The sequence below is a fragment of the Podarcis melisellensis genome (genome assembly GCF_964234715.1).
Source record: "Podarcis melisellensis genome assembly, chromosome: 8".
Taxonomy (NCBI): Eukaryota; Metazoa; Chordata; class Lepidosauria; order Squamata; family Lacertidae; genus Podarcis; species Podarcis melisellensis.
The window spans coordinates 63,448,686-63,475,038 of NC_138540.1; the positions used below are offsets into that span (position 1 = coordinate 63,448,686).

Consider the following 26,353-nt stretch of genomic DNA (forward strand, 5'->3'; position numbering starts at 1 on the left):
CTGGCAGCAGCTCAGTATTTCAGATTGGGGTCCTCTCTGACACCAGCCTGGAGGCGCCATAGGTTGAACCTGAGACCTTCTGCGTGCAGAGGAGGGGCTGTGCCACGAGTGGCATTCCAGTGGCATCCCCGCTTCCTTCCTGAGCAAACAGATTTCAGAACTAGGACGTTCAAATGTACTGGGGTTATCTCCAAGGCCGCACCTTGATACGAAACGTCATCTTTTGCACAGTGGCTGAAATGGTGAGCTAAAACTGGAGTTGAGCAACCTTCCACCTCTAATCTTGAATGGGAAGATAACTTGTGAGTCACAACCAAATTGCTCGTATCTTGATTGGCAGAAGACTGTTTTGGCAATCAGAGTCTGTGTGGAGTGGGAGGGGGGATTGATATCAGATCTTATTTGCATGCATGCAATAACTGTGAGCCAGATGCTTACTCACTCAGATCTTCATTTGGGTTGCAGCGTTGAGTAAGGAGGACGTAACACACTAGGGACAAACAAGGAGCATATGAGCTTTGTTGTTGTTGTTTAGTCGTTTAGTCGTGTCCGACTCTTCGTGACCCCATGGACCAAAGCACGCCAGACACTCCTGTCTTCCACTGCCTCCCGCAGTTTGGTCAAACTCATGCTGGTAGCTTCGAGAACACTGTCCAACCATCTCGTCCTCTGTCGTCCCCTTCTCCTTGTGCCCTCCATCTTTCCCAACATCAGGGTCTTTTCCAGGGAGTCTTCTCTTCTCATGAGGTGGCCAAAGTATTGGAGCCTCAGCTTCAGGATCTGCCCTTCCAGTGAGCACTCAGACCTGATTTCCTTAAGAATGGATAGGTTTGATCTTCTTGCAGTCCATGGGACTCTCAAGAGTCTCCTTCAGCACCATGATTCAAAAGCATCAATTCTTTGGCGATCAGCCTTCTTTATGGTCCAGCTCTCACTTCCCTCCAACTGCTGGGGGTTTTTCTTGCCAGTGTGATTCTGCAGCATGCCATCGACACAATCATAGTGCATCCATGGTGGGTTTATTGTGTGGGGAGGCTGTTTTGCAAAACAGTGCAACAAAAGTGGGACCTGGAGCTGTTTCTGTATTCACTTCTCTCAACCTATAAAGCAAGAGTGGTCAATTTGTGGTCCTTCAGATGTTGTTGGATGGACTCTGACTCCCATCAGCCCCAGTCAGCATGGCCATGGGTCAAGAATGATGGGAGTTGTAGTCTAGCAACATCTGGAGGACTAGACTTCAGTCATCCTTGCTTTATGGGTTAGGAGAAGTGGATGCAGGGCCAGCTCCATGGGAACCCCCCTCCACGCCCTCCTCCTCACTGCCATGATCACCAGCTCCCCCTCCTCCTCCTCTGTCTCATCATTGCTGTCACCTGCTTGCTGGCCAGGAAGAGGAAGAATGAGCAAGCAGGCAGCAGCATCTCCTCACCTGCACCGCCATCTGGACCAGGGTGTGGGACATGTTGTGAACAAGGAAGCAGATTGCAGTGGTGAAGAGGATCAGGATCAGGGGGCTCTTGTCAATGAGATCCTAACAGAGATATGGGTCCCTGGCACATGCCTGACCAGGCTGACTTTTGACGCCTGCCTGGGTGCGTGATCATAGTAATTATATGTTTTGCTGTTCTTTCTCTAAATCTCCGTCAGAGTTCTTACTGGGTGTTTTCATCTGACCAAAATGGCTGGACAGCCACCAAATATTGAAGTTTTGCTCTTGCTGCTAAATTAAAGCCGTGAGATAAGGACGATTACAGTGGTACCTCAGGTTACATACGCTTCAGGTTACATACGCTTCAGGTTACAGACTCCGCTAACCCAGAAATAGTGCTTCAGGTTAAGAACATTGTTTCAGGATGAGAACAGAAATCGTGCTCCGGCAGCGCGGCGGCAGCAGGAGGCCCCATTAGGTAAAGTGGTGCTTCAGGTTAAGAACAGTTTCAGGTTAAGAACGGACCTCCAGAACGAATTAAGTACTTAACCCGAGGTACCACTGTATCTGTATTGAGTGCTGCAAAGATTGTAAAATGTGAATAACAAACTAATAGACTCAAAAAGTGGGTGGGTGGTTTTAATGTGTGCTTCAGGTGGCCTGTTCTTGCGAATTTGTTTCAAATGTAATGGGCAGATCCACCTGTACTCTGATATGCTCTGTGTCAAGGAAGGGAAATACCTCGCATCTACATTCACTGCCATATCCCATGAGGGCCCCCAGACTGAGTTCTCCCCACCCTCAGTGCATTCTGCAACAGCTCATTGATGCAATAAGTGGTGAATTTATACTGGACCACCCACATACCATTCCCCTTTATTAGTTCTCTGTGATGCTTTCCCAATGTTATTGCATTATTGCCCTCTGGAGGGGGACTCTTGCAATAAAACAAGCAGGACAAGAAGAAGAAAGAAAACTGGAATATTTGTGGTATAAAAAGTTACAGGATTTCAGCAGGAAGCAATGAGAGATGCACAGATTGGGAAGGAAGCAATATCTCTCTCCCCTCCCCCGCCCCCATCACTTTTGCAGATGCAAACAGCATTGAAAACAGGTCTGTGTATGACATAGCTGTCAACTTTTCCCTTTTTTTTAAAGGGAAATTCCATTATTCCGAATAGGACTCCTCGCAAGAAAAGGGAAAAGTTGACAGCTATGGTGTATGACCACTCTGACACCCTCACGGGCACAAATCATCATAAATGCAAAATAAAAAGGACACCTGGAGAGCCCCTATATGCACACATGCTACTCTGATAAAGCCCTAGATAGCGTAAAAGGGGCAGGAATGCCCACAGCACCCTTAACAATGCCACCAAAGTCCATCAGTCAAAGCTATTGTGGATCTGCTGGATCTCTCAGTGGCCTTTGACACCATCGACCATAACATCCTTCTGGACCGTCTAGAGGGGCTGGGAGCTGGGGGCACTGTCATACAGTGGTTCCGCTCCCTCCTCCTGGGCCGTGTCCAGAAAGTGGTGGGGGGGTGAGTGTTCAGAGCCCTGGGCTCTCACTTGTGGGGTGCCTCAGGGTTCTGTCCTCTCCCATGCTTTTTAATATCTATATGAAGCCGCTGGGAGAGATCATCAGGGGGTTTGGACTGGGTGTTCATCAGTATGCAGATGACACCCAGCTCTACCTCTCCTTTAAATCAGAACCAGTGAAGGCGGTGAAGGTCCTGTGTGAGTGCCTGGAGGTGGTTGGAGGTTGGATGGCGGCTAACAGATTGAGGTTGAATCCTGACAAGACAGAAGTACTGTTTTTGGGGGACAGGAGGCTGGCAGGTGTGGAGGATTCCCTGGTCCTGAATGGGGTAACTGTGCCCCTGAAGGACCAGGTGCGCAGCCTGGGAGTCATTTTGGACTCACAGCTGTCCATGGAGGCGCAGGTTAACTCTGTGTCCAGGGCAGCTGTCTACCAGCTCCACCTGGTACGCAGGCTAAGACCCTACCTCCCCGCGGACTGTCTCGCCAGAGTGGTGCATGCTCTAGTTATCTCACGCTTGGACTACTGCAACGCACTCTACGTGGGGCTACCTTTGAAGGTGACCCGGAAACTGCAATTAATCCAGAATGCGGCAGCTAGACTGGTGACTGGGAGTGGCCGCCGGGACCACATAACACCGGTTCTGAGAGATCTGCACTGGCTCCCAGTACGTTTCCGAGCACGATTCAAAGTGTTGGTGCTGACCTTTAAAGCCCTAAACGGCCTCGGTCCTGTATACCTGAAGGAGCGTCTCCACCCCCATCGTTCAGCCCGGACACTGAGATCCAGCGCCGAGGGCCTTCTGCCGGTTCCCTCATTGCGAGAAGTGAGGCTACAGGGAACCAGACAGAGGGCCTTCTCGGTAGTGGCACCCGCCCTGTGGAACGCCCTCCCATCAGATGTCAAAGAGATAAAGAATTACCTGACATTCAGAAAACATCTTAAGGCAGCCCTGTTCAGGGAAGTTTTTAATAGGTAATGCTGTACTGTTTTTAACACTGATTGGGAGCCGCCCAGAGTGGCTGGGGAAACTCAGCCAGATGGGCGGGGTATAAATAATAAATTATTATTATTATTATTATTATTATTATTATTATTATTATTATTATTATTATTATCAGCTGACGTGATGATGTTGGGGAGACTTGTAAGACGTTGTGGGAATGATGCAAAATGTCACGTCAACTTGGGAAGAGCCAAACCATTCTACTCCTGCAGACAGGGAGATGCCCTTGTTATGTCCTCCCACTCCCACTCCCGCCCCCCACCCCACCCCTCTGCAGCACACACAACACATAACCTGCTCAGATGTAATTAGGCAACAGTGCAGTCCTATGTGTGAGTCACTTTGGCACAAGCAGAAAGGTGCTGGCAACTAAGAGCCTTGGGCATCTTTGTGCAGAGAAGTCCAGTTCTCTTTATACCGCCGACTGTGTTTATGATCACGATAGCAACCAGCTTTAAGAATCAGTCATATAGGCTGTCTCATAGCCAGGACTCATATATCTCTCACACCACTTGCGAGGAACAAACATTTTCTTATGTTTTATGGAAACAGCTTAGAGCTTCTTTTAATTAAGTGATATGTAAATATTGTTAAATAAGTAAATAAAACTAAAAGGTGGGAAGCGGCTCCTATTAGGAAGAAGGGGTTAGAAGAAGGGGTTATCAGTTTTAAACAGGTTAAAAACATGATGTTAGCAGTTCAAACCCATTCAAACCCTGCCTGTATCAGACTGCCTCTTACACCAAGTGGCCACTTCTGTCCTAGCTACTCATGGTTGCTGTTTCTTTCTCTCTCTTTTTGATAAAAAAACATAATTTTATGAAAAATTATACAGGAGGGGGAAATTGCATATATTACATATAAAAGAGCCAAGCCCCATGTGTTACTATAGTTCTGCAGTGTAATTTTACAATATGTACATAAGTACGGTATTTTAAGAGTTAGATGCTGTATGTATCTGTTCATATGTGCATAGGAAACTTGGTGTCTATATGTGCATAATATGATACATATCATTTTCAGCAGAACCAACAAAAACTCATAGGAGTAAGACAGGAATTAGGGAAAAGATCCATGTGGATATTTTCAGAAAAGGCCATCCTCAGGCCTAGTTTAGCCAATCATGAACCAATAATGGACTTCTCCATGGGGGGAACTTCTCATTTGGTTCATCCTCCCACAAGAGTCGTTGCTGCCCCATTTTCAGTGACCCTTTTCAACACCCTTTCCTTGTGGGAAAATAATTCATTGGAAAATATAATTCCTTGACAATCCTTTCTCCCTCCTTCTCTGGCTCTTTTTTTCTTTCTCCCCACAGCAACTTAGTGTAGCTCTTAATTCCAGCAATGACAATTTAATCCTTTTTATCTGATGTAATCCACTCCCATCCCATCTCTAGGGCCTCCTTTCAACATTAAGGTAGGAGAACAACAACAATAAAATCTCAACCAGCCACCCAGAATCCCACCCCTAGTAAAAGCAGAGGAGAGAGAGAGAGAGAATGAACTAGACCAACGAGAAGAGTGACTGTCACAGGAAGAGCCCTGGGAGGAGAAATTAGTAAGCAATGCTGCTAAAATATAAAACAGATCTACTGATCCCCTAAGGTGTGCCCTGACCAGAATTATGCTGGCATTAATTAATTAATTCAGGCATGAGAGCAGCGCAGAGTGAGGACTCCAGAGTTGTTGGGGCTTGGAAACTGCTGTAGCTGCAGAAGAACCTCCGACTAATTATCTTAAACTACAAAAGTCTGCAGCAGCATAAGATATCACACTGTGATATTGCCCTGTGAGCCCAAGGCACGAGGAGATACTCTTTTCCAACTACATGCCACTGAAGAAGACTTTGCAAACTGAAATGCATCAGACATGTTTTCTGAAAGACATCTCTTGTAAAAGCAGCCTTCATTTTCAGGATTTCAAGGTTTGGGACAAACGTATCTTTGCAATTCAAAGTGTTGGTGCTGACCTTTAAAGCCCTAAACGGCCTCGGCCCAGTATACCTGAAGGAGCATCTCCACCCCCATCGTTTTATCCAGACACTGAGGTCCAGCTCCGAGCGTCTTCTGCTGGTTCCCTCACTGCGAGAAGCAAAGTTACAGAGAACCAGGCAGAGGGCCTTCTCAGTAGTGCTGCTCGCCCTGTGGAACAGCCTCCCACGAGATGTCAAAGAAATAAGCAACTACCGGACTTTTAGAAGACATCTGAAGGCAGCCCTATTAGGGAAGCTTTTAATATTTGATTAATGATTGTATTTTAATATTTTGTTGGAAGCCGCCCAAAGTGGCTGGGGAAACCCAGCCAGATGGGTGAGGTATAAATATTATTATTATTATTATTATTATTATTATTATTATTATTATTATTTCATCACTGTGGCACAGTCACCATTATATGCATATATATGTGTGTGTGTATGCTTTAGAAATACATTTATTTAGTAACTGGACTGTATTAACTATTTCACAAGAATTAATCTCCTCTTCATCCCACTATTAATCTTTGCCTAATTTCATTATAGGTGCTTCCCAATCCCTGGCCTGCAGTTTTGCATCTTACTTTCCCCCTCTTACACTGCTCCACTTCTTCCTAGTTCCAGATCCCATCTTCTGGTGCCTATCCCTGTATCCCCAGCACCACTTTGCCTCTTGGAAATTTAGGAAGCTGCCTTTTGAGGGGGGCTGCTTCGGTTATCCTCACCACCACCAGAGTTTTGGTGAGCACAGACCCTCCAAGTGTCCTTATTTTCCAGGGACGTCCGTGATTTAGAGAAGCTGTCCCTATTTTCATTAGAGAAATGTTGGAGGATATGGAGTTATCCAACCCCCAAGTCATCTGAAGGCAATCCTGTACAGTGGTACCTCGGGTTAAGTACTTAATTCGTTCTGGAGGTCCGTTCTTAACCTGAAACTGTTCTTAACCTGAGGTACCACTTTAGCTAATGGGGCCTCCCACTGCTGCCGCGCTGCCGGAGCATGATTTCTGTTCTCACCCTGAAGCAAAGTTCTTAACCTGAAGCACTATTTCTGGGTTAGCGGAGTCTGTAACCTGAAGCGTATGTAACCCGAGGTACCACTGTATAGGGAAGTGTTTTTTTAAAATGTATAATGTTTTATTATTATATATGTTGAAAGCTGCCCAGAGTGGCTGGAGCAACCCAGTAAAATGTGTGGGGTATAAATAGGAAAATTATCATTATGGAATGGGATGTCCCTATTTCCATCGGAGAAATGTTGGAGGGTATGTGAGCAGTTTCTGGCCCTGCCCACTTTCCCTTCTTCCTGCTCCCGTCATGCTCCAGAGCTGCCGCAAAGCGCTCCGCTCCCACACGGTGCAATTTCCCACTGTACGTCTACAGGCACACAGTCTAATTTAGGTTGATTGTTTTATTTCTTTAATCAATCCACGCTGCCTCAAGCGCATGGGGAATTGGAATGCAAATGTTTTTTTGAATAAATGGATTACAATTATAATGTGTTTGCTCCGTAATTGGCCTCTTTTCTTTCCTTTTCAAAAATAAATTTGCAACAGCCTCTAAGTGCACCCGGGAAGGTATGGGCGTTGTCCTTGGAGATGCCCCACAGCCAATATCCTGCAGTCACCTCCAAGACAAGGTAATAATCCCAGTGCAATGTAATATATATAGTCATGCCAAACTGCAGCAGCAGCAGTAGCAACAACAGCATTAACATTTTATGCAATGAAACTCCTGCTTCCTCCTCTATGCAGATTACTTTTGCAAAAAAAGGTGGCTGCAAAAACAAACAAACAACTTGTTCTCATTTTAATTACTAGATTGGTTTTAATTAAGTTGTTTGTTAATCTCTGTACTTTCCTTGGGCTCCATCGAGTGGCCTGATTGGGCAGCGACCGGATAGCCTCAGGTCTGCCTTGGTCCTCTTTACTGATTATTGCTACCTAATAACAGGTTGGGACCAGAGTGTTTGTCTCACTCTCCTTTGACCTCATTTACAGGCCTTCCATTGAACGCTAAGGAATGGCTGCTCACTTGGTTGCCGCTGTTGGGACTGGCCTGGCACTGGGCTTGGTCTTGCAGGCAGCAGAGCAGCGCATATCTAAAATACGGACTTGGCTTCCAGAAGATGTGATGATGACAAAAACTTGGATGGCTTTGAAAGAGGATTTGGCAGGTTCATGAAGGATAAGGTTACCATTGGCTCCTTGCTGCTACAGCTATGCCCTGCCTCCACTGCTGGCTGGCCTTGTACAAATAGCTCATGGTGTGCAGGGTCTTCAAAGATGTGAAGTTATTAGTTCTTCGGGGAACCCTGCCACCAAGCATCAATGTTTATGTACCTTTTAGTGTCTACTGGACTGTTGTTGTTGTTGTTTAGTCGTTTAGTCGTGTCCGACTCTTCGTGACCCCATGGACCAGAGCACGCCAGGCACTCCTGTCTTGCACTGCCTCCCACAGTTTGGTCAAACTCATGCTGGTAGCTTCGAGAACACTGTCCAACCATCTTGTCCTCTGTCGCCCCCTTCTCCTTGTGCCCTCCATCTTTCCCAACATCAGGGTCTTTTCCAGGGAGTCTTCTCTTCTCATGAGGTGGCCAAAGTATTAGAGCTTCAGCTTCATGATCTGTCCTTCCAGTGAGCACTCAGGGCTGATTTCCTTAAGGATGGGTAGGTTTGATCTTCTTGCAGTCCATGGGACTCTCAAGAGTCTCCTCCAGCACCACAATTCAAAAGCATCAATTCTTTGGCGATCAGCCTTCTTTATTACTATCCAGAAACAAGCTTATTGAAGAACAACTGTTTTTAAGCTGAGAAGCATTTACCTCTGGTTCATGAACACCTTCCTTACACATACAGCCATTTCCTTAAGGGACCCCCCCCCCATTACACACCCTGCAGTGTCCAGAGTCACAAGGAGCTAAAAGGAGGTTTTGTCCAAAGGTCACTTAAATGGAAGGGTGATAGTGATCTATCAGGGTGAACTGTGGCCTCTTCTCCTGGGCTGCTGCTGAGCAAATGTGAAGCATGTTTGCAGGACCCAGGTAGCATTAGGATTGGTATCATAAAGATTGGGTAGGAGTGTAAGGAGACAACTTCTGTCCTACCCTGGATTCAGGACAATCAGTGCTCTTTCATTTTCCCCCTAAATAATTTTATTATTTATATAAAAGAAAATGCAGTATCAAAAACATTTTGATTTGCATGCGGAAATATAGCATCTTTGGGGGGAAATATTCAAAAATTAGGTTTAAAAGGGAAATAAATAAACCATTTGTTTATTAGAAATAGAAAAACTAACAGATACCAATGGATAGCATATTTGTACAATAAAATATGTAGTTTTTTTTATACAGGAAGATAGTCATATGCAGTAGCTGAAAAGAGAAGTGAGAAGGGAAGGGAAGACACAACATCCTTAAGTTTATCTTACTGAAATAACCATAATCTGTTAAATGCTGAATGTGGGATTAAGTTGTATGAATTGTGACTAATCAGCACTGTTTTTGTTCCACTACAGTTCGGGTTCTACCTCACTATCCACTATGGAAAAAACTAAAGAATTATGGGGTTAAATAGGCTGTATTCTGAGACCCTTATTCTAACCCCTGGATCTAGCAAATAGAAGCCTGCTGAGGTGATTGCATGGGCATTGGGCCATTAAGGGGAAAACGGCTCTGTGTGAGATGGCAAATGGGGGAGATGGCTCCCCCAAGATTTGGACTCCCTCAACTAGTGAATGTTTAGAAGGACAAAGCGAGAGTTGAGAGCAGAGTTGGCAGTGATGTGGGCCAAAGGAAAAGCAGCAAGCTAGTGGAAGACAGAGAGACAAAGCAATGCTTGACTTCTGTTTGAATCCAAGGCTGCGGTTGTGGGGTGTGAATGTTGTGAAATCCTCCTTCATAGGCTCAGATTGTACATATGTGTAAATAAACCTTATATCCCAAAGACTTCATGTTCTCCACTGTGCCTCATTCCAAAGAAAACACAAGCCTGGGTCCCTTTACCTTTACAGTGGTACCTTGGGTTAAGTACTAATTCATTCCGGAGGTCCGTTCTTAACCTGAAACTGTTCTTAACCTGAAGCACCACTTTAGCTAATGGGGCCTCCTGCTGCTGCCGCGCCACCGGAGCACGATTTCTGTTCTCATCCTGAAGCAAAGTTCTTAACCCGAGGTACTATTTCTGGGTTAGCGGAGTCTCTAACCTGAACCCAAGGTACCACTGTACTGCTTGGAGATTGGGGTGGGGTACAACACCATGATTGGATCCCCAAATTAACACCTCACATGCCCCTGAAGAGAGGCCCATGGTGGACCTCTTGCTACCCGACGGTTGACTTGCAACATCAGCCAAAGCAACATCAGAGTTGTTGTTAGTGAAGAAGCTTAAATCCCATCAGGATCAACTGAGGCAGTTGAGTAATGGCCGGGCACGAGTGAAGCATTCCTTCTTTGTGCCTGTAGGCTGCCAGCACATGCCCCATGGCAGCAGCTTAGGTTGCCTCCTTCAGCTCTTAACCTCGCCTTTGATCTCTCTTATACAATGGTTGTTTTGCGGTTGTAAAAAACTTTCCAGCCCGTTTTGTAAAACTTGAGACATGTTTGTTGCTTCTCTCGGCGGAGTGATCCTCCTGCGGCTGCGGATTCCACAGGGTGTCACGGACGAACTCCGCGTGTGCCCGTAATTTCACCCCTTCCACTGTGACCCCCTTCCCCTTCGGCTGGGTCCCTTTCGGGCACTATTGTGCAAAAAAGCCAAGAGTCCCTCCAGTGTCTCAGTGACGCAGGTGAAAGATAATGGGTACTTCTACTCCTTGCAAAACAAAGGAAATTTGCTAGGGGAAAGGACAGCCCTAAGAAAACTGTGGCTTGTCGCACTTCTCCAGTACAGAGAGTTTAGACCAACTAGGAACCAAGGTTATGGTTTGTTCACCATATGGGTGCCTTTCACCACCTCAAAAATATTGACACCCCACCTGTGCTCATCCAGGGCAAGTAGAGTTTGTCATTGCACCAAGGTCTGACAAGCTGCTCTAGCAGAGCTCTTCTTATGCTATGTAAGATGGGGTGGCACATGGCAAGTCCTGGAGGGAGAAGCTAGAGGTACAGGAGGAGGGGTCCAAGGCATGATAGCAGGCAGTGCCAGGCCACAGCCACCGAAAATACAGAGCTGAAAACTTTTTTATTTTAGTCATTTATAGCATCCAAGCTGCCATCCTGTACACACTTACCTGGCAGTAGTCTCATTGATCTTGGTGGGACTTACAGTGGTACCTCTGCTTATGAACTTAATTCATTCCGGAGGTCCGTTCTTAACCTGAAACTGTTCTTAACCTGAGGTACCACTTTAGCTAATGGGGCCTCCCGCTGCCACCGCACCACCGCCGTGCGGTTTCTGTTCTCATCCTGAGGTAAAGTTCTTAACCCGAGGTATACTACTTCCGAGTTAGTGGAGTCTGTAACCCAAAGTGTTTGTAACCTGAGGTGTTTGTAACCCGAGGTACCACTGTACTTCTGAGAAGGCATACATAAGATTGCTATGTTACACCTGACCTTTTGCTACAAATGACCTGAAGGCAATTAAAAGCAATAAAGCACAATAAAACTTAGCATTAAGCCAACATAATCACAGAAATAAAAAGCAGCAGAACCAGAAGATTATGTGATCAGATGATCATGTTTAACTAGCTGCCATGAAAAGCATCGCTTGGTCATTGAGAGCAGATTGAGAGCAGATCCGCACCATGTTTTTAAAGCATATGCAATGTACAAACATGATCCCCGCCCCCAAATCTGGGGAACTGCAGCAGTGGCGTAGCGTGGGTTGTCAGCACCCGGGGCAAGGCAAGTAATTTGCGCCCCCTAACCCTGAGTGAGCCAGGTAGGGGCAGAGAGCTGCGAGTGCGAGCACCCCCCCAGATGTTGCGCCCGGTGCGGCCAGCCCCCCCTGCACCCCCCACGCTACGCCACTGAACTGCAGTTTTCCCCTCATGTAGGTGTCATTCCCAGCATTCTTAACAAACAACAGTTCCCATGGCTCTTTGATGGAAATCCTATTTGTGCTTTAGATGAGCATTGGATCTGCATTAAATCTATGGCAGCATCCACAATAATGGATGTATACATTGTCACACACACACACACACACCATACATTTAAAGCACATGGCTTCCCCCAAGGAATCCGGGGAACTGCAGTTTGTTAGGCATGCTAAGAATTGTAGCTATGTGGGGGGGGGGGGTAAACTATAGTTCCCAGGATTCTTTGGGAGAGGAAGCCATGAGCTTCAAATGTACAGTATACTACTAGTGATGGAATGTATACAGTGGTACCTCAGGTTACATACGCTTCAGGTTACAGACTCTGCTAACCCAGAAATAGTGCTTCAGGTTAAGAACTTTGCTTCAGGATGAGAACAGAAATCGTGCTCTGTCAGTGCGGCGGCAGCAGGAGGCCCCATTAGCTAAAGTGGTGCTTCAGGTTAAGAACAGTTTCAGGTTAAGAACGGACCTCCTGAACGAAGGAGGTAACCCAAGGTACCACTGTAGTACTCTTTCCTTTTATCTTTTTTTCCTTGGCCCCTCTCAGGCTTATTGGTCTCGGTTTTGACATGCTGTGACGACGTTCAGGCAGCTCTGAAAGGAGGGGTGGAAGGAGCCCCACCCAGGACAACAAGCCCCAGCCTGCCTGGCTACCTGAGGAAGTCCACCTGTCATCAGTTGTAGCAGGTACTGTGATGTGTCATGTTTGGGCCAATGTTTCAGGATTGGTCACAGATCGGGAGGCCTGGGCGAGGGAGGTTATTTAAAGCAATCTCATTTCAAATGGAACCAAATCCATTAGGACACACCCCTTCTGTTTCTTTCATAGGAGGAGTCCCTCCTCGTCTTCTGTTGCCCACAGCTCTTAGAAACATAGGGAAACAAATCCTGTTTTTAAAGAGAAGAACCAACCTGCCCCCCACTCCAGAGAGCCAGAAGGGCCGTAGCTCAGTTGTAGAGCATCTGCTTTGCATGCAGAAGGTCCCAGGTTCAATCCCCAGCACCTCCAAGCAGGGGTACGAATGTCCCCCTTCCGAAATCCTAATGTGTTGCTGCCAGTCATGTAGAAAACACTGCACTCTATGGACCAATGTACTGACTCAGTGTAAGGCAGGTTATTGCATCTCTAGGATATTCTTTCAACCTCCACCTTTCACTAATAGGTAATTTGTAAAATGTTCTCAAAGCTACAACATGAGCCTGACCAAACTGCGGGAGGCAGTGGAAGACAGGAGTGCCTGGCGTGCTCTGGTCCATGGGGTCACGAAGAGTCGGACACGACTAAACGACTAAACAACAACAATTTGTAAAAAGGAGGGGGTGCTAGAATGGGCCTGGAAACCTTGATCCCAAATCTATGAAGAATGTTGGGGCTACTCATTATTGAATAAAATACACTGCATATTCTCAGGGGTGCTTTCTTTGATATTATTTCAAATGTCTCAGGAATTTGGGACTGGGTCCTGGCTCAGTTAACCAGGGGCAACTACTTCTTCAAAAAAGGAGGAAATGTTGTGGGAATAGTTTTCAATGTTTTGAACGTTCAAGGGGAATATATTACTATAACACTGGCTGTGCCCTGGACCCTGAATTTATGGGCCATGCCAACCAGCGTGCTTCCTTGTACAGTGGTACCTCGGGTTACATACGCTTCAGGTTACATACGCTTCAGGTTACAGACTCCGCTAACCCAGAAATAGTGCTTCAGGTTAAGAACTTTGCTTCAGGATGAGAACAGAAATCGTGCTCCAGCAGCAGGAGGCCTCATTAGCTAAAGTGGTGCTTCAGGTTAAGAACAGTTTCAGGTTAAGTACGGACCTCCGGAACAAATTAAGTACTTAACACTCACATGATTATTGATTACATTTTAAGCCAACCTGTCTTCCAATGCATCCAGGAATGTGTACAAGGTGACCCCTCCATTCTAGCCTCACAACAACCCTGTGAGGTGGCTTATTAAGCTGGCAGTTAGTGACTGAGTAAAGGGGAATATATTACTATAACACTGGCTGTGCCCTGGACCCTGAATTTATGGGCCATGCCAACCAGCGTGCTTCCTTGTACTGAGTAAAGCACATGGGACGCAGGTGGCGCTGTGGGTTAAAGCCTCAGCGCCTAGGACTTGCCGATCGAAAGGTCGGCGGTTCGAATCCCTGCGGCGGGGTGCGCTCCCGCTGCTCGGTCCCAGCGCCTGCCAACCTAGCAGTTCGAAAGCACCTCCGGGTGCAAGTAGATAAATAGGGACCGCTTACCAGCGGGAAGGTAAACGGCGTTTCCGTGTGCAGCTCTGGCTCGCCAGAGCAGCGATGTCACGCTGGCCACGTGACCCGGAAGTGTCTCCGGACAGCGCTGGCCCCTGGCCTCTTGAGTGAGATGGGCGCACAACCCCAGAGTCTGGCAAGACTGGCCCGTACGGGCAGGGGTACCTTTACCTTTTAAAGCACATCCAGGGCGCTTCCAGACAGTTGCCATTTTTTTTTGCTGAGATTGAATCGCATACAGGCAAATTCAGCTTGCATAATTATAGTTGATTGGGAAGACTTGCGCAAAAGACCCACTTCCCCAAAAGATCAGACTTTTCGCAATGAAGGAAGTGATGGGAAAACGCACTGGCAAGTGTGGAATAGCACTGGCTTGGATGCAACATCATCTAACTCCCCTGCAAACAAATCGGAATGGATGCCCATTATATAGATGTCATCTGATCTCTTTGCAAACAGGTCATATGGAAGCCAGCGAGTTCCATGGCTGAGCAGGGTTTTGAATCCCATGGAAGATCTCTCTACTGCAAATCCAACATGCTATTGTGTACTGTGGCTCTAAATATGCGAACTCCATGTTCTGAGATTTCACCCGTTTGTGTTCCCCCACACTTTAGCTGCTTGAATTATTATAAACTTGCAAATTATTGTAGAGCAAGGCCACGTACACATTACCAGCTTTGAATGCAGTGAGGTCATTCTTTTTTTATTTGCTTCAAAGCGCATTGGTGCGCCATTGTACATGTTATCGTGGTTTTGATGTGCATCTGAGTCGCTGCTGTATGTGTCCACAGCAGTGGGTGGAGATTGGGCAGGGATGTCTTCACCCAACAAGCTGGTTTCCCCACCTCTCCAACCACCCAGATGTCATCTTCATCCAGGTGTCCTCTGCAGATACACAGCCAATTGTTTACCTGGGCATGCCCACCTATATGTATATTTTTCTGTGTCCACACTGCAAGTGGGACGCTCGTCTACAGTACATGCCTATGCTGATGTCATCCTTGTAGAACCACCCACTGCAGGAAAGGTGTATTTCAAAGCAGTATGTATGTGGGTTGAAGCACAAAGTTCTCAGGTCAGATCAAAGCTGGTTTGGGGAGGAAATATAGCATTGCATAAGAAAGAGGAGGTTAGAGATGGATTGTGGCAAATGTTGTATGTACCCCGTTTCCCAAACCAGCAGTGGGAGCACACTGGTTACACAGTAAACAGGAGTGTGTACACACAGCCCAAACGTGATGTGGTAGAATTGGTGTGGGGTATTGGTTAGAGTGCTGGACTAGGACTGCTGAGACTCAGGTTCAAATGCCCAAACAGCTAATTGGGTGACCTTGGTCTAGTCACCATCTCTTTCAACCTGCCCTACTCCACAGGGTTGTTGTGAGGATAAAATGTGGCAGGTGCTACCTTCAGCTCGTTGGAAGAAAGGCAGGATATAAATGCAACAAGCAAATAAATAATTAAAATGTGGGGTGTACATTGTTTGGAATAAGTTATTATATAAGTACCTACATACATGCCATTATATTCAAGGTAATGTTGTGCAAAAGGTGGTGGTGTAACAAGATACAGTGGTACCTCAGGTTACAGACGCTTCAGGTTACAGACTCCACTAACCCAGAAATAGTACCTCGGGTGAAGAACTTTGCTTCAGGATGAGAACAGAAATTGTGCTCCAGTGGCATGGTGGCAGCGGGAGGCCCCATTAGCGAAAGTGGTACCTCAGGTTAAGAACAGTTTCAGGTTAAGAATGGACCTCCAGAACAAATTAAGTTCTTAACCCGAGGTACCACTGTATTGCTTCTGATCACCCATGATGTACGTAAATGGTTTGTGGTGGTGGTTGAGCTCTCTGGATCAATCAAGGGGAAAAATATTGCATAGTACAGTTAATAACTCAAAAATGTCAAAAGAGATGGAAAGTGGAAGCAGAAAAAATGTTACACATGGACACACTAAGCAATTTCAGATGCGCTCTCTCTCTCTCTCTCTCTCTCTGTGTGTGTGTGTGTGTGTGTGTGTGTGTGTGGCTTTGAGAGAGAAATGACAAAACTATATGCATCCCATGCATATAAATCCTTCTTGTCTCGCCCTCTCACCTTAGAGGTTTCCAATTTTCCCAACCCTTATTTCCATGATGAGATAGGGACAGAGGAGGACGTACAGCAGCGGAGAAGGAGAAGGGTGTCGCCAGCTGCCCTACATACAGTCTCCATGATCAACAGATTCATGCAGGTGCCTGAGGCAATACAGGCATATTTTCATCTCGGAAAAGCTACAAGGATGTGGTTTAGCGATAAATAAGGGTTGTTGTTTATTGCCCCTTCTTACTCCATCCTCCTGGGAACTGTAGATGATGGGGAAAGATGTTCAAAAGATACACAAGATGCTTTAGGCACCTGCCTACAAGCCAAGCAAGAGGGGATTGCGTTCAGAAACTGATCTCTCATTTTTTGTCTCTTTGAAAAATTTCCCTTTCTGGTACAGTATAAGTTTATTATATGATTCTATGTCCCTTGGGGTCTTAGCTCCATCCAGGCCTTTAAACTGTACTATGTACATGTGAAGGAATTACCCTGTTAATATTTTTTCCTTGTTGGCAGTGAAACTGTTTACAGAACAATCTGCTTTGGCTTTGGGGGGGTAACTATGCTATCATTCTTGTGGTTATCAACCATTGTTGGCTGAACAATTTGCCCCACACTAGCTAATATTCAGAGCTCAAAAGAAAATTCACAAATATTTGAAATGTTCCACGATTTCCTGTTTTACCACTCACGTTCTCATTGTGAAATATTACCTCAGAATGTGAGTGAATGTCGTTTTATTTTACCTGAGCATTCACGCTTGCACACAAACCAGGTTGATGATTTTAAAAATGAAAATGAAATGTAAGGGTGATTTTAATAAACCCAACACGCATTCATTTCCAGCTACAGTTTGGAGCACATGACACATGAGGAAATGCTGATGGGCACATGTCACATGCAGAAAAGATTGGTGCCCGGGGGGCTGGTGGGGAGAAGGTGACAGCAGTTGAAATATATCTTAAGAGGCAAAGAACTGCTGTTTACCAGAACCATGGAGGGAAGAACAATAGGGTAATTGGGTTCAAGTTGCAACAGTTTGGTTGGCAATCAGGAAATGCTTTGTCACACTCCAAGGATGGTTGGAATGGAGTGAAATAGTTGTCCACGGGGGCTGTGGGACAACATCCTCTGTTTTTCCTGGGGGCCTGTTCACATGAGACAGTTCAGGTCCTGTACATAGGACAGAGCAACAAGTGTAGCTTTCCTGGGGCACAGCTCCCTAGCTATGCCTCTGAGTAAGAAGCAGAATTATAACACTGAAGAAGGTCTGGTAGGCCATATATCCTTGTTGGCATCTGTCTGTCTCGAGGGACAATGGAAGAGTGTGCCATCGGGGTAAAGTCAATCCATTGGAGAGTTCAGTGGCGTAACGTGGGGGTGCAGGGGGGCTGGCTGCACCGGGCGCAACATCTGGGGGTTAGGGTTAGGGGGCGCAAATCCATGGGTTAGGGGGCGCAAATTACTTGCCTTGCCCCGGGTGCTGACAACCCATGCTATGCCACTGGGAGAGTTACAGAGCCTGCCCTGTTGTGGCTATAGAGACCAATGCAGGAGATGAAGGCGTCAGGATTCCCAGTTACAGGTGCATCATGGCGTTTCTTCCCTCTCTGCTCTACCCTAGAGGAAAGTAAGTCGTTATTCCAGGGCCTCAGGGCCTCTATTGATACTCCTGCCATGCAGGAGAGAGTGAATAATGGCTGCAAAATCACTAGAGGGAACCCACCCAGCTCTGAGGAAAGGCAATCTGCCTTTGGCACGATGCCTCCCGCCCTAACTACAGCCATAGCTGTCAACTTTTCCCTTTTCTTGCGAGGAATCCTATTCGGAATAAGGGAATTTCCCTTTAAAAAAGGAAAACGTTGACAGCTATGACTACAGCTTCACATTGTGGTTTGTTCTCAGAAAGTGAACCATGGTTAGTCTGCAGAGCTGGTTTGGGACATTCAAAGACTGTGATTTTAAATAAAGTGCCTTCAGTCACATACTGGAACATACATTTGAGAGCTAGGAATTGACATTTACATACCCACCAAGTGTCCTGGGAAAAACCCAGGACATCCCATTTTTGGGTGAGACATTGCAGCAGACATTTTGGGTGCCGTAATTGTGCGTTGCGCTCTCACCCCCAAAAAAGCACTTTTTTTAGGGGGAGCAACATCATGGCACTGGTTGTGTGACTTGCCCAGGAGTGTGGCCCAGAAGCCACGCATCCTGGATTTTGACCTAAAAAGGTTGGATGTTATGCATTTAGAATCATTGCCATCATGTTTGTTTATTTATTTGCCACTTTTCTACAATACTGGTCAAAGTGTCATACCAAGTGAACAATAATAAATACACCAATTTTTTAGAAACGTATTAGGAGCAATTAGAAATAATCATAACGTGTTCAGGGGTTGCATAAAATAACCTTGAGTGCTGAACTGCTCCTTCTTATGCTTGCCTTTCTGCTGAATCTTTCGGAAGCTGAACAATCCTGTAGTCAATACATGATGCATGTTAAGACTGCAAAAAGCAGTGCCGGGACATTCTGTTGCCATGGATTTTTCTATTCCTAAAGACATCTGTGTAAACTTGGTGGATTTTAAGGAGCTGAAGATTTAGGACACAGATTTCAGTGCCTGTAATTTACATCAAAAGACACAGTTGTGCTGAGAGGTGGCCACACCTCAGTTTGAAGGTATTATAGTTTGCTCCATCCTGCTTTGAGGTTCTTCCTTCAACGCTATGATAATTGATTTGTGTGGGTTTTTTTAAGCACATGAGAATAGTTCCTTCTTCTGAGGTTCCCCCGCCCCCCGAAGTGTTTTGACCCTTCAACTCATTATGTTTCACATTCCACCTTTCTTTTAGGAACCAAAGCATCACAAGACATTTCAAATGTTCAAAACACTTTGTCATGTGTTACCTAATTTGTTCTCGACAAATTACATGAGTTAGCATAGAGCAGATCTATAGATCCACTGGCCCAGTTCAAATAATGCAGTAAGCTAGGGACACCCAGCTTATCTTTTCAGATGTTGTTGGACTACAACTCCCATCATCTCTGGCCATTGGCCATACTGGATAGGGCTGATAGGAGTTGTAGTCCCAAAACATCTTGGGGTACTCAATTGGCTACTCCTGCAATGGTTTACCATGAATGCACCTATCTTGCCCACTTTGCTCCTGGTGGCTAGCACATGGGAGGAAATAAATCAGTGTGAGGGTGAAAGAGGAGAGCGCAAAATATGGTTTGAAGCTCAGCATCAAAAAAATGAAGATCATGGCCACTGGTCCCATCACCTCCTGGCAAATAGAAGGGGAAGAAATGGAGGCAGTGAGAGATTTTACTTTCTTGGGCTCCATGATCACTGCAGATGGTGACAGCAGCCACAAAATTAAAAGACGTCTGCTTCTTGGGAGAAAAGCAATGACAAACCTAGACAGCATCTTAAAAAGCAGAGACATCACCTTGCCAACAAAGGTCCGTATAGTTAAAGGTATGGTTTTCCCAGTAGTGATGTATAGAAGTGAGAGCAGGACCATAAAGAAGGCTGATCGCTGAAGAATTGATGCTCTTGAATTATGGTGCTGGAGGAGACTCTTGAGAGTCCCATGGACTGCAAGAAGATCAAATCTATCCATTCTGAAGGAAATCAGCCCTGAGTGCTCACTGGAAGGACAGATCCTGAAGCTGAGGCTCCAATACTTTGGCCACCTGATCAGAAGAGAAGACTCCCTGGAAAAGACCCTGATGTTGGGAAAGATGGAGGGCACAAGGAGAAGGGGACGACAGAGGACGAGATGGTTGGACAGTGTTCTTGAAGCTACCAGCATGAGTTTGACTAAACTGCGGGAGGCAGTGGAAGACAGGAGTGCCTGGCGTGCTCTGGTCCATGGGGTCACAAAGAGTCGGACACGACTAAACGACTAAACAACAACAACATAAGTTCACTAAGTTAAGATGGGTCAACTGCACACTCTCTCAACCTAAGCTATCTCATGGGTTTGTTGTACAGATAAAATGGGAATCACCCTACCCTGAACTGCTTGAAGCCAAAGTAGGAATATTTTTTTAAAAAAATGAAATGGTAAATAAATATATTTAGAATGTTTGTGGCAGGATTACAGAGAGGCCCAAGGTGGATCTAAAATGGACTTTGGACTGAGGACACTTCCAGACTGTTGATTTTTTTCAGATGGGATTAATTCATATACCAGCAAGCTCAGGTTTCACAACTGGAGCTGATTTGGATCTCTTCTGCAGCTAGCAGCTTCCCCAAAAGATTGGACTGCTTATGATAAGGAAAATTATGGTGAAATGCCCCGGAAAGTGTGGGATTTACATTGATGCAACATCATCTAATCTCCTCGCAAACATATCTTGATGGATGCTCAAGAAACAAGTTGTCTGGAAGAACCCTTGGTTCAAAAACTTCACTCAGGCATAAAACTCACAAAGGGATACTGAGTCAGCCACTATGTCTCAGTCTAGCCTGATGTGCCTCATTGGGTAGTTGTGGAGGGACCTCAAAGTTGGCTTGGAGGAAGGATGGAATACAAAAGTCATAAATCAATGAGTATTTTGGTGATGGGGACATTATAAGTCTTTCCAAACCAGGAAAAACCTAAATATACACTGATATACTTGAAGTCATTAATGCATTAAATACTTTTGATTTTAATAAAATAATACTACATTTTGATACATTTTAAAATGCCAGGTGTTCTTCATTCAACCCGGTTTCTTTGCACCCCTTTGCCTGAATGAGAAATGGACACATCTGTTTGGTTCCAGCGCATGGCAGTTTCACCTGTGTTTATTCGAAGTCCCTTCCATCCCATTTCTCCACCATTCTGCTAATTGTTTTTAAACCTCGTGAAAATTTGCATTTTGTTCACACAATACAGTATGTATTTATTTATTTTTTTTGCACTGAATCATACACATTTTTGGTACACTTCTTGAGCCGTGAACTATCTCGTAAAATTTGGAGAAATGTGAAAACTAAAGGATTCCAAATATGCACACTCATCCCCAAAAGTGAAAATCCATTTTCACAGTCATAATAATAATAATAATAATAATAATAATAATAATAATAACAATAACAATAATAATTTATTATTTATACCCTGCCCATCTGGCTGGGATTCCCCAGCCACTCTGGGCTTGTAAAGTGTGTGCATATGTATATTTCTTTTATATAGATGAATATTGATGGACTCCCATGCCCATGGGGTGACCGGACTCAGTCCTGTAGGCTTCAACAAGTGCTGATCAGATGGTGGCAGCATGTGCCTTCAAACCATAGCCTTGAAATCACTGGTCCAGTGGGGCAAACTGGGCACTGCCCCGCCATCTTCAGTCTTGATTCATCCAAGCTTGCCTGTCTTCTTACTTAACAACCAGTCCAAAGGAAGGCCCTGGTTGTCTGCTTCCTCCTAAGACCCAGATTTGCCCTTGTACACCTCAGCAAGCAGAAACATGGAGACAGAAGCAGGATTAGTGGACGGTGCTTGTAATTGGCTCTGATTTCATTGGCTGTTGGTCTCCCTGCCTCCACCCCACCTGTCCTGCAGGGTACCTGCCACCTCTGTTAAGCACCTGTCCTCCAGAGTCACCTGCTGACCCCTTCACTCCCCTCCATTCAAAGGGCACAGCTACACATCCTATGTATGGTTACTATGGACTTATCCTTTGCCCCGCTGCTCCCCAGTCCCCCTCGGAAAAACACTCTTTAGCACTCAATCAGAACAAAGAGCAATTTAGAGTTTCCCCGGATTGACATTTGTCTCAATCAGTCGCTAAAGAGCAGGTTTTCCCTTGGAAAGTAGTGGGGCAAGGTTAAAACTGCTCGGACCCAGGCCTAAAAAGTACAGAAAACAACTAGGTCCTGTGCTTTTTCGCGACGGCACAAGCAAAAGTGTGGGTGAGCCCTTAGGAAGAGTTCAGAAAAAAATTATTCTGAAGTGTCTATAGGACTGCTGCAGCCTTAAGATGATTTAAAGGTTACAGTCATACCTCAAGATGAATGTGCTTTGGGTTGAGCGCATTCGAGGAACCCGGCAACGAGGAACCGCGGCAACCCGGAACCGCGGAACCCGGAAGTAACAGAGCACATTACTCCCGGGTTTCGCCGCTCGTGCATGCACAGACGCTCAAAATGATGTCACGCGCATGCGCAGAAGCGGCAAAACGCAACCCGTGCACGCACAGAAACGCTATCATGTCTTGCGTTCCATTCAGGATGCGAATGGGGCTCCGGAACGGATCCCGTTCGCATCCCGAGGTACCACTGCATTTCTTTACCCTCAAAGGGCCCTGGGAATTGTAGTCTTGAGAGGAGGGAGAAGAGAGGGGCATCCGAACGGAACATTTTCGGCATCCTCCCCAAATTATAATGTGTCAGACACTGGGCTCTCAAATTTCAGCAGCCCCCTGTGCGATGCTAAAATTAGTCGTGCCCCTGCCTCTCTCGCTCCGTTCTACAGCATTGTTCCCATGAAGTGCGGCACCCAGTGCCATCGCGCCGGTTGCGCCAACCTTAAAACCGCCTCTGCTATAATTCCCAGGAATAAGCCCTGTGAAACTGATAGAAACGCGATAAAACTTTTGTAGTATAAAGAGGGCTTTTGAGTCCCAACGTTAATCACCAGTCTAAGAAGAACATGGAAAATGTGCTACGGGAGGCATGCTAAGAAAACTTGGATTTCCCAACAAGAGTTAAAAAGGCAGCATCGCTGTTGGGCTATTTCCCATTGCAAGCCCACACATGGATTGTCGCCTTTGGACAAGCACCGCTTTAGGTTTGGGCTGATAAAGCAAGTTCCACTCTGAGTGCTGGGAGCTTCTCTGGTGGCGATGTTGAATCATTGTCAGCCCTTCCAGAGAGGAAATTCTGCTTAATGTAACTCAGTGGAGGCAATTTGTAGGTCTTGCCAAAAAAAGACGCCTAAATTGCACTGGTGAGTTCAGAGCAACCCTGTGGTGTAGAATGCCGGATGTTCACACACCCTCGTATCATTAGTGATTTCAAAATAGCCCAAGATGTTTACTCGCTGTGGTCAATAACATGTTTATGTTTTTCCCTCTAAAAAAACAAAACCCTTCCTCTTGTTGCAAGCCACATAAGAGAGAGATAAAGGTATGTAAGGAAACAGAAGTTGCCCTGTATTTAATTCTCCTCTATATCTATTTAGCACCACCACTTTCCTGTGAGGCTGAAACTCTTTTTAAAAATTGGATATGAAGTGCTAGCACACATAGTAGATGCTCCTGAGCATGTGCAGAGTGTGCCAATTAATTGCATCCTGCCTCACACACTGAGATGTTATTTCTCTATAATTGCTTGAACTTATATCACATCCAGTGCTGAGTTAACCAATAAGCACGCTTACTTTGGGCAGCAGCAAAGCAAGGGGTGCGCACGCAAAAAAATGAGAAATTGTTTTTGGAAAGCGGCATTTCATACTTCAAAAAACAAGCCTCGAAGTAGTTATGGGAGAAAGCAGAACTTTGATAGACTTTGTTACACTCTTTGTTACACGGGGACGGGGAAGCACCATCATATTTTCAGTGTTTAGGGCCTATAAAGGTCCTAATCTGGCCCTGATCTCACCTTTCCACATTAGCACCTGCATTGGTTTGCAAGACGTTTTACAAGAAAAGTGTAACAACGTTAAAATCAAAGCAATTTGTAAAATAAAAGAGCACAAAAAATCAGTCCAGTCCAGAGCAGCAGCCGGTTAAGCCTGGGTTACTAAGGCAAGTTGCCAGGCTCCACCCAGACCTGAGCCCTGGCACCTCTTCTGATTTTATTTAGCACATTTCTATCATGCCTTCTACCAAGGAGCTCAAGTTGGGACACCTGGTTTGGGACACTCCTTGCATTTTACCCTCACAACAGGTTGTGTATCCACAACAGTGACCAGAGGAGGGATGACTATTGGGAGGAGCACAGAGAGAAGAAACGCCATGGTGCATATGCAGCAGCACAACCGGATATCTTCATCTGCTCCAGCTGCAACAAAACATGTCTCTCCCGTATCGGTCTCTACAGCAGGCAATGCAACTCTCTAATGGTTTGACTTCACCCCCAAAGGAGCACTCCTCCATTGTCTCCCAAGACAGCTGGATACCAACAACAATTCTGGATGCCTCCTAATGACCTGTTTACTGAGCATTCATTCTTTGGCTTTGTACGCATTAGCAGCTTCAGACACAGTGAGGTCATCCCTCCAGCCCTCTGGCTGCATCTCAAGTCACTTCTGAATGTTGTTGTTTGGACCACTTGAAGATTGCTGAGGGTCTTGGTGTACTAACTTAAAGATTTTCCGGCTTGTTGTAGCAATTGCCGTGCGCTGTGCCAGATGCTGTGCGGTTTTTAAATTGCATTTTAATTGCTTCTTTTATTTCTTATATGCCATCCTTATAGAAATCAAATTGCAATAAAATGCAATTTAAGAAATAAACGGAGCAATAAGAATACAGTTAAAGACCAAAAGGAATACTTGTCTCTCGCCTTCAACCACAAATCCGCAGACACAATGTGGGCCACCCGAATGAAGCTCTCAGGCCACATTTTGTTAACCCCTCGACCTAGACTTTCTGACTCTAGCTGGCCCCTTTCCCCACTGCTGTAGGCTGCTACAATTGCGCGGCCTCTGGAGCAGGGAGGTTTCAGGTGTTTTCAGATTAGAATATACTGTAAGATTAAAAAGCACATTGTCCCTTAGTCTGTATTTCCAGTGATGCTTGCTTTCTCTATCTCTCAACTTCCAGGCTGCCTTTCAGCAGAAAACTGCAAGGCGAGTGTACATCTGATAGCAAAATTACAATGAAATGAGCAGTAAATTGTGATAATCATACTGAAACTCGGGAAGATAAACACTGCAGTGAGCAGTAGGTGGCCTTGCACCTGTTTTGAAGAATCATCATCTCAGCAGGTGAAAAAAAACGTTTCCACAGCTGCTTTAAGTAGCTAATTTTTTTTTACTCCCATGACAATCGTTTACTTTTGTCCACATTGAACACCCACCCAAAAATAACAACTGTCCAACAGGCCCATCTTTGGGTTTGGCCTAGCTGCTCATTGTTTCTGTTCTGATTATTTCCCTCTCCGACCCTCCAAAAGACCTCCCATCAGGGTTAAATTAGGTGACCTCACATTAGTGCTAATTTAGGGGGCTAGCCTTTCTATTCTGTATGTAACAAAAGCAGCCAGAGACACGACCACACGCAGCCTCAGCGCAGGAACATTCCGGACATCTGCAAACCTTTCTCTAGTTCCTTTCACACATCTTTTTCCAAAAGGGGGGGGGGGGGAATTGACCGTAGACTTTAATTGCTGTGATTTTAGTTAGGAGGGGGTGACATTCACCTCCCTCGATCACTATAAAACTTAAGTGCCACCTATAATTGTATTACCATTCTCTTAGCCTTTGTCCTAAGGATGCCAACCGGCCAGAATAGAATTACAACCTAGATTTCTCCTCTGCCCGTTGCTTTGCACTGAGGCTGGCGTAGAAACATAAGTGGGGAGCATCCAATGTAGTGAAAGCAAACCGCTCAATTAGCGTAAAGGTTTCTGCTTGTGGAATGGAACTTTCCCTCTTCTCCCCTGTGCACCCACTAAATCTGTTTTGGGGTTTTCCCCAAACCTCTGGAGCAGATTTCAGGGCATCATTGGGGAGAGAGGGGAAAGCTCTGTTCTGCAAATGTAACTCCTCATGCAAATGGAACAAGTACATTGGATACTGGCCATTGTATTTACGCTTACCCTCCTTGTTTTATTGACAATTTAGCAAATGGAACGGATGGCAGACACAGACTGAACAGGTGAGAAAGCTTTACCTGTCATGTAGATGGATTGCTATGAGCTGACCTGCTGAACATCTGCCTGGCATGCTACATGGAAAGGCATGGAAGTCCTGCCAGGGGAAAAAAACGTTGGGAATCTCATTAGAACATAAGGGACATGAAGCTCCTTCGCCCTACCTTTTTCCCCCTTCTGTC

At 45.7% G+C, this 26,353-nt stretch overlaps 1 long non-coding RNA gene across 1 annotated transcript; it reads left to right on the forward strand.

Annotated features, from left to right (window-relative positions):
- Positions 1–25,032, forward strand: LOC309375670. Its single transcript, XR_014170992.1, has 3 exons — positions 1–242; positions 12,547–12,686; positions 24,246–25,032. It is a non-coding gene; the product is annotated as an uncharacterized lncRNA (long non-coding RNA).
- The last annotated feature ends 1,321 nt before the right edge of the window (positions 25,033–26,353 follow it).